The sequence below is a fragment of the Dermacentor albipictus genome, chromosome 1, assembly GCF_038994185.2.
Source record: "Dermacentor albipictus isolate Rhodes 1998 colony chromosome 1, USDA_Dalb.pri_finalv2, whole genome shotgun sequence".
Taxonomy (NCBI): Eukaryota; Metazoa; Arthropoda; class Arachnida; order Ixodida; family Ixodidae; genus Dermacentor; species Dermacentor albipictus.
The window spans coordinates 21,652,139-21,666,000 of NC_091821.1; the positions used below are offsets into that span (position 1 = coordinate 21,652,139).

General features: G+C 41.8%; 1 long non-coding RNA gene across 1 annotated transcript in view; it reads left to right on the forward strand.

Moving 5' to 3' along the window:
* The first annotated feature begins 9,036 nt into the window (after positions 1-9,036).
* Positions 9,037-13,862, forward strand: part of LOC139060386 (uncharacterized) — a 116,073-nt gene continuing 111,247 nt past the window's right edge. The window contains exon 1 of the long non-coding RNA XR_011514773.1: positions 9,037-9,169. This is a non-coding gene — a long non-coding RNA (uncharacterized lncRNA). The remainder of the gene's footprint in view (positions 9,170-13,862) is intronic.

The window sequence follows — 13,862 nt, forward strand, 5'->3', positions numbered from 1 at the left end:
TTTGTCATTGTGTGTGTCAGTTTCTACCAACTTTTCTTTTTCATGTTAGAGTAGTATAACTGAATGTTCATTTAAAACTTCTTGTGCAATTTTTTTTATTGCGCCTGCTTCTTGTGCACACAAGCAAAAATGTAGTATATAACCTTAGGTTGAAAATTTGTGCATACAAACCAAGTATGTGTTTAGCAAACTCTTCTACAGTACCCGCTCTGTCTCAAGAGACCAGGGAAATTGGTTCCATTTATCAGGAGTTCCATTTACTGAGCGATAAAGCTCACTACAATTGTATGAATACAAAACCAACCGATCATGAGGATGGTGTTCCCTTTATGCGATTTCCGTTTATTGAGATGCCGCTGTATTAGGCAATAAGGTGCTAACTTGGGCCGTACATTTGTCTGAAAAACATGTACCAACATCTACCATGGACGTGGCAAGTCAGCGCCACCAGCTCGATTGAAGGGTGCTTTGCAACTCGTAGTGATTGTGATGTTGCCACTCGGTGTTCCTCACTTGGTTAAATGATGGTCTCTCCATACAAATTAAGCTTGTGTGATGTGAATGCGTAATGAACATTCATCACTGTTTACCCACTAATTGACATGAAAGATGCGTAGGTGCTGCTGTGCAGCATATCAAGTGAACGGTCTTGGGAGTCGCACGGTATGTCGCTCTGCACTCCGCCCAAGGTTTTGCCGTGTTCAATTGTGTCGCGGGCATTTATGAAGTACATGTTTGTCAAATAACCTTGGTGGATGTTATGGATGACGATGGCGTTCTTGCCGATAGGTATAAATGTCAGCACTTTCCCTTTATTTTCTGATGGCAATTCAATGTAACGATGAATGAAGCCTTGGGGGCTTCGGCTAGCGTTGTTTCCCGTTTTTACAGTAATAATTCTGCTGGTATAGTAAGTTCCAGAGTAAGCAGTTTTTTTTTCTCTCTGAGAAACAGTCCCCCTCGCATTATTCGTCGTAGCATTATAAATGCGCGAATGCAGTATTTACTATCTATTATAGTACACATTGTCCAGCTTGTTTTCACCCTGCAGTGCTGCAATCTATGTGGTTAACATATATCCTGAACAACTTTATAGTCATATGCTGAAGGCAGTGTTAGTAGTCTAGTAATGTTCTGAAGACAGTGCTTGCATCAAGAACATCACTGTGGACGTTCTTCTATACATCATATGTGCTTAGAAAAATTGATGCCACACATCCAACCCGTCTACAACTTCTTGTAACACACATGACAACTGAAAACATCAATCAGAAATGGTACACATAGGAACAGCAGAAACGATTTCAAATTCACACCTGAACTTTTGCAATGCATAATGCTTCACTATACAAGCTAAGTTGGTAGCTCAGGTTCTGCGTTCATGAATTTTTAAATATTAATATCTTGAAAGCAGTGTTCATGCGTTTTCTTTGAAAATTGCTCGTTCAGAATTCTTAGTAACGCAGTGCTCCCAAAAACACAAAATTCTCCAATATTCCTGTAAAAGGGCCCACACGTTCTTTGTGTTCAAGCCCACCTTTTACAACATAACTTCTTAATGGGCTAGTTGGTGGAAGATATTGAACAAGAAACCAAAAACGTGTATGCAGAAGAAGTGGTCAGAATGAGCACTGAACTTGCAACTCTTCCCTTGTAAATCCAGTGCTCGTCCAGTCCACACGTGTTCTCCTACGAACGCGTTTGTCTCGCTGGTTTTCCCCATTAAAAGCACAGTCGCTGCATGGAACATACACAGGCCAAACCAGGGTATGTCGTACAAGCACGCAGCACATGTCCTCGAGCACAAGCTGAGACCGCTGCAAGCTAGCAGCGAAATCCCATCCTCTCGGTAACATGTAGCCCATGAATGAATTACATAAAAACCGCATGAGTGACATGCCAAGGAGTAGTTATAGGACGTAAGTGTAAATTTAATATTGATATGCGCGTATCTTACGAGCACCTTCCCAACCTTTGCCAACTGGAGAAAGCATACACACGACATAGGACAGTCCTGAGCAGACAACGCAAGCTTATGTCGCAAGTGAAATGTTACACCCGGCTTTTTTTTATGCGACTGGTGCATCTATGACCTTAGGAGGTCTTGCACTGCCCTCGGAAAGCATGCCACAATCAAACACTGTTGCAACACGATACATTGGTTCCACACTGTTCAAACACTGTTGCAACACGAAGATTTGGTTCCAATTACGTGAAACAAGTGGTACATACACAAAATCTTGCAGCCTGCGCACGTGTAGTTGGCTACCTGCATCAAGACACAGCAAAAGAAATCAAGCGAAAAACAAAAAGCTCTCAAACGCATGGTTCTTTCGTGCCTTCTCATCCTCCGATGTATTTTATCTTTTGCCACACTGGGAAAACCCACCTCTGCGTATGGCTCAAAAACAGCTCTCTGACAGCTCAATGTAAGGTGTAACACATGTTACCAAATCTTATAATTTCTGCTGCTTACCTTAATCTCTTGTTTGTGCACCACTCCTGTGTATGACATTGCACTGTTCAACCGACAACTCGCAACCGCAGTTCCTGCAATGAGAGCTTGGATGGCCGGCTGCGACATTGCGCACATTATTTAAGCTCTCCCGAAGTCGAGCATTCAAACATCGACCGGTCTGGCCCACGTAATTCCTACCACATGATAACCCGAGCAAAATTAATAAACATGTATGGCCCGGTAACATGGCAAGAAGCACCTTCTGTGTCTTGTTTCACAGCTGCCAAACAGCATCCCGACGGCTGGTTTTGCACAAACTAGACGCACTGAAACCAACTATGCCTGGATGCACGTGGTTGGCTGTAACACGTGCATGTTTCTTTAGTACCAATACACATCTGTTATTTCGGTGTTAAGATAAAATCAACATTATACATGAATTCAGAAAACCACACTTTAATGTTCAATAACACAGCACGCATAGCCTTAAGTATTTCTCTGGTGCTGAAGAGAGATAAAACAATATTTAGTGAAAAGACTGTAGAAAAGCAGTTCCTGATTAATCCTCTAAGGTTAAAACTACACATTTTGCCATTACCTTTTATGGCTGCGCATAAGAAAGTTTGACATCATTATCAGCTTATTTTATGTCCACTGCAGGACGAAAGCCTCTCCCTACGATCTCCAATTACCCCTGTCCTGCGCCAACTGATTCCAACTAGCGCTGCGAATTTCCTAATTTCATCGCCCCAGCTAGTCTTCTGCCATCCTCGACTACGCTTACCTTCTCTTGGCACCCATTCTGCCGGTTATCTATCCTAAGTATTACATATCCTGCCCAGTTCCATTTTTATCTCTTAATGTCAATTAGGATATCGGTGGTCCCTGTTTGCTCTCTGATCCACACCACTCTCCTTCTGCCTCTTAATGTTACGCCTAGCATTCCTTGTTCCATTTCTTTTTGAGCGGTCCTCATCATGTTTTTGAGCTGCTTTGTCAGGCTCCAAGTTTCTGCCCCATATGTTAGCACCGGTAGAATGCATTGGTTGTACAACTTTCTTTTCAATGATAGTGGGACGGGCTTCCAGTCAGGAGCTGGCAATGTCTGCCATATGCACTCTAACCCATTTTTATGCTGTGAAATTCCTTCTCATGATCAGGGTTCTCTGTGATTAATTGACCTAGGTGAACAAACTCGTTCTCAGACTCTAAATAGAGGCCGACTGGCGATCCTGAACTCTTCTTCTCTTGCCTGGCTGAACAGGACAATGTCATCTGCAAACCGAAGGTCGCCAAGATATTTGCTGGTAATTGTCACTCCTAAGCCTTCCCAGTTTAATAGCTTGAGTACTTTTTCTAAGCATGCAATGAATAGCAGCGGGGAGATTGTCTCCTTGCCTGACGCCGTTATAGGTGTATTTCTACTTGTGGATAATCAAGGTAGCTTTGGAATCTTTGTAGATAGTTTCCATGATATTTACGTATGCCTCCTGTACACCTTGATTATGAATACCTCTATGACTGCTGGTCTCTCTACTGAATCAAATACCTTTTCATTATCTATGAAAGCCATATAGAGAGGTTGATTGTACTCTGCAGATTTCTGGATTACCTGAATGATGACATGGATGTGATCCATTGTAGAGTATCCCTTCCAGAAGCCAGCCTGTACGTGTGGTTGACTGAAGTGCTGCCTTTATTCTATGGGAAGTTATCTTGGTGAATATTTTATACAATACAGCACTATGAATTTGTACCACATAGGCGATCAGTGTTCCTGTACGGCTTTCAGAAAGGTCCATATAAGGCTGTGAAGTATTGCATGGTGACATCCATTTTTCGTACTTTAGCATACAGGACAGTAAATGTGTTTCAATTCATCAAAGCATTTTGGTGAACATCGGCGCAGCGTAATGCTTTGCCAGTGTTGCTGGAGAGCTGTCGCAATGATTTACGGCTTATAAAGTGCTCAGCGATGTTCAGTTTTATTACTTTTACATACAAACAGTTGAACTCAAATATTTCCATTCCCGCACAAATCTCCTGAATTGTGCAGTATGCTCAACAACACTAATGAGCAATTCATTGGCACAATGTAATGGTCTGCCATTAAAGTCATCCGAGAAGAAACCACTTCCAAATGCATCCCCCTGCAGCTATCAGAATTTAATATGCTACCGTCGCAACAAAACTCCACAGACTCACCACGGACACGGCTTCTTCGCCACACCAGCCACGTCATCACACATTCTGTTGAGTTCGTGCTGCTAGCTTAGGATGAACGGAGCAAACAGCGTTCTTCCCCGTAGTATCTAGGTGAAGACAAATCTCAAGGACCGGAAGTTTCCACATTTCTCTCTCGAAACCATTGCTCCTTGCGCATGCACAGAAAGAGTGGTTAAATCCAATTTTGATGTGGTCGTACTGCGCTTGGCTCGTGGCGACGCGTACAGAGATATGCCGAGATTGTAGTGCCATGTTTTACACTGTAATGTCGTTGCGTATGAAGGACCTAATAAAGAAATTGCAAAGATTGGAAGTGTCCAACTCAAGAGATGAACGAGATAGAATTCATGGAACTGTCAAAGCTGTTCAACTAGGAGAAAGTAAGGGATATTCAAAATTATAATGTGAGAAAGACTGAGGATCGAAGCAGTAAAAAAATGAACGCAGCAGGAAATCAGCGAGAAGAAAACTTGGAATAGGACAGGCCGAGATGTATGCACTGAAAGATAAGCAGGGTAATATCATCAGCAAGTTTGAAGCTGCAAGGTACCCAGAGCAGCCACGCTACCTCCATTCGAAGTAGTAATGAACAGGGTACCGAGGCTCCTTATGCAGAATATAAGTGAGGCGTGCAGACAGGACACAAGAGTAGAGAAGTGGACAACACGAACACTCTTGTGTCCTGTCTGCACGCCTCACTTATATTCTGCATAATGAATCCTTACCAACTAGCTCAGCTTTCTGTCGTTCTACAGAGGCTCATTCTATAACTGGCGTTGAAGTTAGAAGGACCTTGCTAGACATGAACCAGGGAAAAGCAGCAGGAGAAGATGGAATAACAATCAATTTAATTGCAGATAGAGGAGATATGCTTGAAAATTACGCTTGCGGCCCTTTACACGAAATGTCTCACGACTTCAACGGTTCCAGAGAGCTAATCCACAAGAAGGGAGATGGTAAAGAATTATAAAATTATAGACCCATTATCTTCCTTTCAGCTCTTGCAGTGTGTAAAAAAAAAAATATTTATGCAGGTGTCCTTGCTCCTGTAGGAAACTGCAATTTAGTAGTGACCCAGTGGAGCTGGATCCGGCCTTACAGAAACACAGCCGGCTCGTCAGCCACAAAGTAGGGGCTGAAGAGTGCACTCTAAGGCTGATATATGCACCTCATTGTTAGTGCTTAACCAGTGACAAAGGCATTGCAATAAACATCGAGCCTTAATACACAGCACTTACGAACAGGAGAACAAAAGGCAAGAACAATGTTTTGAAATGAGACAGCAGTGCCTTCACCTGTGTATTGAAATCATGTCTATTATTTGTGTAATGTCAGTGCACCTATTTTGTTAAGTCTAAGTTTTCCTCTGGTCTTGTAGTCTTTTCTGAACCTGGAAGATCTGGCTGAATGCATATGCATCAGGGTTTGTCCTCCATGTGATTTAATGGTACGTTTCACCTCGAGATTGCCGACACACTTACAGAACCACAGGACTTGCACCGAACACACAAGGTTCGGTGCAAGTGAGCGCTGCGAGTTCAACTATTCTTATGAAGCAGCTTGCTCTTGCTGCTCGCAAGGCTAGAACAATGGCAAAGTGATTTAATCGTTTACTTGTGGAGCATTTTTTTTTTTTTTGTACATGCTGTACACTGTCAAAGCTTCTGCAAAATGTTGCAGAAACCACAACCTCTTGCCTAGCATGCATGATGTGTGATTGTGTCCATAATTTTTTCTCAGTGTTTCTTTTTTGTTCATCCTTTCCCACCACACCCATCTTGTTTTGTTTTGATATTTTTGTTCATGTAAGAACCTGCCATTGCTATTTCCTGTGCTTTCTCTTTTTCTGTAGCAGTCACCGTCATTAAATGTGCAACCCTACGACTTGCTAGAGCTGCCATAGACAATTTAATTACGCGGCATTGAATCTCGAGCCTATCAAAATTAAGAAAATTATCTTTTAGTTCTTCATTCTTTCTAGGAAGGCCTCTCACGTACCTATAGTGTGATGAAATTTCACTTTGGTACAAAACAACTGATCGTACATGAATTTTTTTATTTACAGGATACCTGCGTTGCTTTGCAGGCATATTATCACAGGGGGGACGGTTAGAGAAAAATTGTATTGAATCATTTACAGTAATGCTTGAGAAGGTGTTTCCAAAATCTACATTTTTGTACACCGAAAGTTCACACAGTTGCCAAGTTCCAAAGTGCACGCATGCCTCAAAGAACTTCACAGCTTTATAGGTCTTGTTTCATACTTTTGCCACTTGATTCGGCATTTCATGTGTCATTGTTGACCAGGAAGCTTTTTGCCTATTCCGAAATTACGACTTAGTACTCAGCATGAAACAATGCTTTAAAACAATTGTGCTGACCACTTTCTTCATCCTGCCACTGTCTCATTTTGATCTAACTTCTCTATTGGAAGTACATTGGTCACCCAGTACAAATTTAGATATGACAAGCACATAATCACACATGCAAGCCATGCAAGGTTGAAAGCTGAGTCACTTGATCAAAGGAACTGCTTCCGCCTTCAGCTTTTTTCCACACTTCTTAGTCTGTTTAAAGGCCCCACCAAATACCATGGTAGCTAACATGTCGGAAAATGTTTGCTGTCAGATGAACTGAATTTGATGTTAGGCAGCAAAAGTGAAAGACAGTGTACTGGCTTGAAGCTGTGCTACAATGGTGTTTTCCTCACCGTTTGAGTTGCCAGGATGTCCAAGTTTCCGGAAAACCATAGTAGTAGTCAGAAGAATGGCCGAGTCAGAATGGCATTTATGAAAGCTCCATCCAGATGCTGCAAGACATTTTCCGGCGGAGAGGCCTGGCACTATTGGTCAATTTTTGAAGCTCTGAGCTAGTTTGATGTCATCTTTTCGTTGCATTTTTCTTCGTTGCTGTTTCCTGATTATTTGGATAGTGGCACAGGCTTTCTTAGAATCCATTGCTTCAATAGGTGTTTCCTAGGAAGGATAATGTCAGTTTTCTCTATATCTGCTTCGCACTCACAAAAATACTTTTGTGACATTTTGCCAACTGGCCTACATGACGCATTGTGATTCAGACACTTATAATTGAAAGGCAGTGTTTTGGGTACTTAGTGCAACAACTTCAGTCTTTTCTATTAAAATATGCTGAAAATCACTGTTGCTCGAGTACTGCCATTTCTGTGAACCTGAGACATTTGACGGGCACTCCTGTTGTGCACTTGTTCTTGTATCTGCTATGGCATCAGACTAATTAGTTAATTTGCTTGGCACAATTTAGTCGAACATCACGTCACCATCACTTGAGTACTTAGCTCTACCTGTGAGTGCGCAAGTGCAGAGGTACGTACCAATGACATAATGCTTGTTGATTGGGATGACAGTACAGTATAAGAGGCACATTTGTGATAAAAATATTTAGCATGCACATACGGAATGTTAGCATTTATGCTCATGGACACATCAACAATCTCACAAGTATTATAAACTTTCTGGATCTTCCTTCATTCTAAGCTTGAATAGTTGGGCGTCCTTAATTGCTCTTATTTAGCTGGGCAAATTAGATGTTGAAAATTTGTTGAGTATTAATCTAGCACCTTTTCTCTGGATATTTACAGCAGCTTTCTCTATGAAGAGGTGTGATAAATGTAAGTAATATGTATACAGTAGCACTTCATGATTTCTGACACGTCAAGCAAAGTATGCTTTTATCAGTGTTAAGTGTCTTTCCACAGCACCATGCAAGAATTTTATTCACGCTACTGCACAGGTTAGTTTCAAACGTGTTTAGTGTGCTCTGAATTTAATGTTCACCTTCTCCCCCCTTCTTCATCTTTTTTTCCAGAAAACTATTACAGGTATAGGCTCTGTATTTCTATGTGCAGTGTTGAGGCCGAGATCGTAAAGCGATGCGCGTCTATTTTGTGCATGTCTCTTTGGGCAGATGGCACTAAGCAACTGCCTGCTGACATCATATGCCTACGTCACCTATACCTGATTATGTACTTAAAAAAGCGTGCAATAAGCATATACAAAACAGTTTTGCATGTTGCCCAGTCGTCTTGTTTAACTCGTTGCTTCTCGGCAACTATGCAGCGTAGCTCGTCTAGTTTGAGCATTTTAGATTGCCTGCATCATCCCCCTACTCGGCAAATTAAAGCACAATTCAGTGAACGCTTCGCCAGTGATGGACGCTTTTGCAGTGGCAGCGTGTTGAAATACTGGCTGCAAACTAAGGCAAAATGTGTTTTTTTTTTTTTCGGTTTTCTGCGCGAAACATCACCTGCTTTCTGAAGAAACGGTGTCATGCGGCTTCCTGTTTGACTTTCAGTATTGAAGTAGCTGAGGCTCGAAGCTTTCTTGTGCTGTTATGCACACCGCAGTAGTATTAAGTATATATGTGTCTAGGCTACAAGTCTTTTGGGAACCTCTAGAAAGTTGTGCATCGATACTTGTGCAAATCTTCGTATACGCGTCATACCGGGAGGTAAGCAAGCCATTACTGTCACCTGCGCCAACTTGCCGTGACCTTCGTGGCAAGGCCAATATTTATTAATAATCTTAATTAACGAAATGCTTTATCAGCATACGGCTGCATGTTACCAACATTGTCCTTCCTTCAGGGCATGACAAAAAGTGAAATTCAGACCAGAGCTATTACGTTCCCATTTAATTTCGGTTCACATTGTTCGTTATTTACTAAGCATGCTGGCTTTGTCCAATTTGCATGTCAAAAAATTATCACTGTCTAACGCATACCTCACCATCGGCGAAGTTTGTAGGTGCGTGTGCTGTTTTCGCTGCCTGTCGAAAGTCTGCATGTACGACACAGATAATGGCGCCAAGTGTGTTTATTTGAACAAGGGGGGGGGGGGTAACAAATGCAGTGTTGATGCGAAATCTTAGTGAAAACAAAGTAGAGGTACGTGCAAACTTCTCCAGGAAAGTATTCGTGCACATGTGCATGGACTGTAGTTTCTTACAGCATAAAATTGCCACCACTACTTACTGGATAGTACAAGCTTGATGCAGAAGCACTGTGGGATGCCCAATTATTCTATGGCATGGTAAAGGCAGCAGATATGGTTGGGTTGTCGATTGCAGTCGGCGAAAGGTTCTAGTTGTAGTACTGAAATGGTACTTGCGGATATTCACCTCTTGTAAAATCGGTGGTAACACAGCTACAGAAAGCTGGTGCTGACATATTAGATGACAGCAGGTTGGTGTAAGGTAAACAATGTCTGAAGTGCCAGAGTTGGTGCTACTAGCTGTCTCTTTGTTGGTATGCCAGCGGCCAGAACAGCCTGTGGGCTCCTAGATGATGAAAGATTTATATAGTGATACTATCGACCAGTACTTGCACAATGATGGTACATGCAGACAAATTGGATATATACGGCAGCGGTACTCAAACTTTCTGGTGTTTCTAGCTTAAGACTGTTTAACAACTGCCACCTCAATTTTTTTCTAGAATTTCTGGAATGGTGCGCATGTGTGAGCACAATCCATGGTCATAAACGATCGCTAAAAAATGGCTAGTGTCTATGGGCTGTCATGTCTGCTGTAGTATCATTGCTGACATCGTGCAAGAAGGAAAAAAGCCACAGGCAAGACCAAGCAATCTATTATGTGAGAGCCCTTTTTTCTTCTCGGAAAAACACCAAGAAGCTCTCTCTCAATGCTACAGAGTTGAGCTGCACATTTTTCATGCCTGCTCTATGAACTGCCATGAACGAATTTGCTTTATTTTTCACGTTTGCTTAAACCATAAAGTGGGAGAAATAAATGTGTATTTTACTAGGATGGCCCAAAATTGTCAGTAGATGTACCAGCAGAGATGCAAAATAGCAAAAAAGAGTAGTTCCCAAGTGTGTAAATTAGTTGCAAAGAGATGAATCTGTTAACAGTCTACTACATGCATGTAATTTCTTTCTAACCTTGTAAAATGCAATATTAAGAAAGCTTCTACAACTAGTTTTGCAAGAGCCATAAGTCATGAATCCTATTTTGAATCAATGAAGTATACATTGTGCTTATGTTTTAGCTCTGGATTGCCTTGCATTGTTACATGCTTCGCTGGCTGAACAAAACTAGTGAGTGGCAGCGTATGATGCAGCACTGTTCGGGACAGCTGAATGCTCCACTGAGTGCAATCTTGCCTTGCTTCACAGATCGTAATTATGCTATAGTTCCTTTGTATCACTGGCTATTGTATAAGGCAGTTGGGCACGCAGCGCAACAGTGGTCTTTTGTTTTGGACTTTTCGACAGCAAAGCTTAAATTTCATGGCCAAGTTCAAAATTGAAGGTTATGTCAGTCGATACCTGTAGTTCTCTTATGCAACTGTACTGTGAATCGCAAGAGATGACTGGGGGGGCCCAGCATCAGATAGTATAAGGCATCTTTTATAGCCTAACATAAATATTCTAACTTGTATGACACACTGTCAAACCTGGAAGACCAACTCTGGGCAGTCCAGAGCGTCAAAGAAGCCGCAAAGAGGCAAGAACCCTTGGCCGTAACCTAGACGGGTGCACCAGCCCACTAACTCGCCGGATACAAATTGTTCTGATTCGATATAAAGTTTTCTCACTCCACTCACTCACTCCACTCACTCACTCACTCACTCACTCACTCACTCACTCACTCACTCACTCACTCACTCACTCACTCACTCACTCACTCACTCACTCACTCACTCACTCATGACACATTGTCATTCCCACATAAGCACACTAGGACACAGCAAATTCCATGTACGAAATAATTCTTGTAATCTAATAAACATTTTGGTAATGTAATTTAACGATTACATTTTTTACTCTGTAACACTCACTGTAATTCAATTTCTTTTTTTCAGCAACCTTTTACATGTAATTTATCACTTTATTGACGGCACAAGCTGTAGCAGTTGACACAGTTTTGGGGATTTGTGCTTGGGGGTACTGCAATAGAACATCCGAGATCGTGCCACCCAGCAGCCAGTTCAGACAGGCAGACCCTGGGGCAAAATATTTGTTTTTTCATGTTAACGCTCCACCAGATGTTGGCCACTGAATTAAACTGGTGCTGGTATGTCTCAATAGCGACAGCCACTTGGGACGTTAATGTCATGATGTCACCTACGGACAATTTTTACAAGTTTTCATTGGCCCAACTGGGAGCTTATTCATGTCCTAGCAACCTTACAAGGTTCGTGACATCACATACCACGTCCTGGTTTTTCAATTTCATCATACTTACTGTATATCTGTCCTTGCATACTCTGACATCCCCCAGGCTTAGCCTCCTTTTTTTTTTCTTCATTGGTTTTCTCCTAAAATAGATCTGGACCACTATTGTAGCCCGTATTCATTCTAGATTTGGCTGTATGCCTGCTATACCAAAAGGTGGTGCGGGCTAACCCCCATATTTTTAGCTTTTTTTATTTTAGACCTGAGGGAAACAAAAAAAAATGCAACAGTAAAGCACTGCACTCCACAGCTAGAGGACCCAGATGCTGAGTAATGACAATCTTCTCTGCAAGATGTCCATATGTTAGTACACCGCCTTACTCCCCAGACCACACATAGAGCAAGTTTTCAGTGTCACTGCTGATGTCTTAATGACAAAAACTATGGAATGTGACTGCTGAAATTTTTTGAAAATGATTGTTAGTAAAGATAAGCAATATATAAAGGGCTTCAGAGGACATATTAAGTGTGCCAGGCCAGCTTGCTCTGAATATGGTATCTGAGCAATGTTATTAGAGTTCAGAGGATAGTAGCCTCCAAATAATTGGTTACTTTTGAGTAATTCTTCAGTTACTTTCATTGGGCAGTAATTGATAACTGTGATCAATTACATTGTTGTGTGAGCTAATTGTAATCGGCTACTTTTTTTTCTGTAACATGTACAAGTCTGCGTAAAAGCCTATGACTTATAGGGGTACTGAAACACTTCTTAAAGGGTCCCTGAAATGCTTTTTCAACAAAATAAGAAAACATTGTCGATCTGGTAACCAGGCTCCTGAGAACATGTGAGCCAAATATTATTGCACTACATGCAAACATTACAATCCCGTGTCAATAATAGCAAAACATCTCCTGCTCTCGCTCCTGCAAAGTCGTCGTGCATTGTCATTGCAAGCAGCTGCACCCACACTCCCACCAACAGCTATTAGCTGATTTCATAATTGTGAGAACATTCTCAATATAATTATTGCTTATTCGAGTTAAATGAAAAGTATATGTGCCTGCAATCTCAAAAAGGCAGAAAAACCAGTTCCATCTTTGCACAGCCAATCTACACACAACAATTGCATGTTGTGTATCTGCTGCATGTGGCATTCAAGACGAAAAGCACAGCATAGATACCGCGCAGCCGCCATGCGCCATCTCACCACCGTGACGTTCAACGTCTGGGTGGGGCACTGCCATGGCACTGCTCTCTCGCACTACCTTGCTGTCTCCCCTATGTAGCTTCTAGCATGCTAGTGTAAATGAAAGGATAGAGCAAGCCACTCATCATTTCATAACCATCTCTAACGTCACTTGTGCTTGAAGGATTTGAATAACTTTTGCTGCAGGAGATTTATGAGGTGACACAATTTAATAATGGTGTCATTCTGTGATTAGTTAGAAAAGTGTTTCAGGGCCTCTTTGAACAAGATAAGATACCTGATGTGTAGACAATGCTGTTGTCAACATCATCATTATCATCAGCCTATCTTATGTCCACTGCAGGGCGAAAACTGTTCTGCAACTTGATAAGCGCCTGCTTTGTTTCTATTCCATTGAGGTGGTTAACAATTTTCCCTTACATGAACCGTTTGTTGCCTTGCGGCCTTCTGCAGAACTGATTTGCCGTATTGTATGTGCCCATACTTCAATTTGTCATTTAATTCAGTCTGGCTCTGTAATTTGCTTGCCCCTGCTTAGCTCAGATGGTAGAGCGACTGCCCTATAAAAGCATTGGTTTCAAGTTCAAACCCAGGGCCAGAATGTATTTTTCTTCATCTATGAAGCATTATTCTTTAGAGAAACCTGTACGAGTTTCCTTTTTTGCTAGGTTTTACAGTCGTGTGCATGGCAATTTCTCACTTTCATGAATTACTTGTGAGTACAAGCTCCCAAACATGGTGCACCCTTCCAGATCACCTATAAAAAAAACTATTTCAATGTCTATCTCCTTGAAAAGGT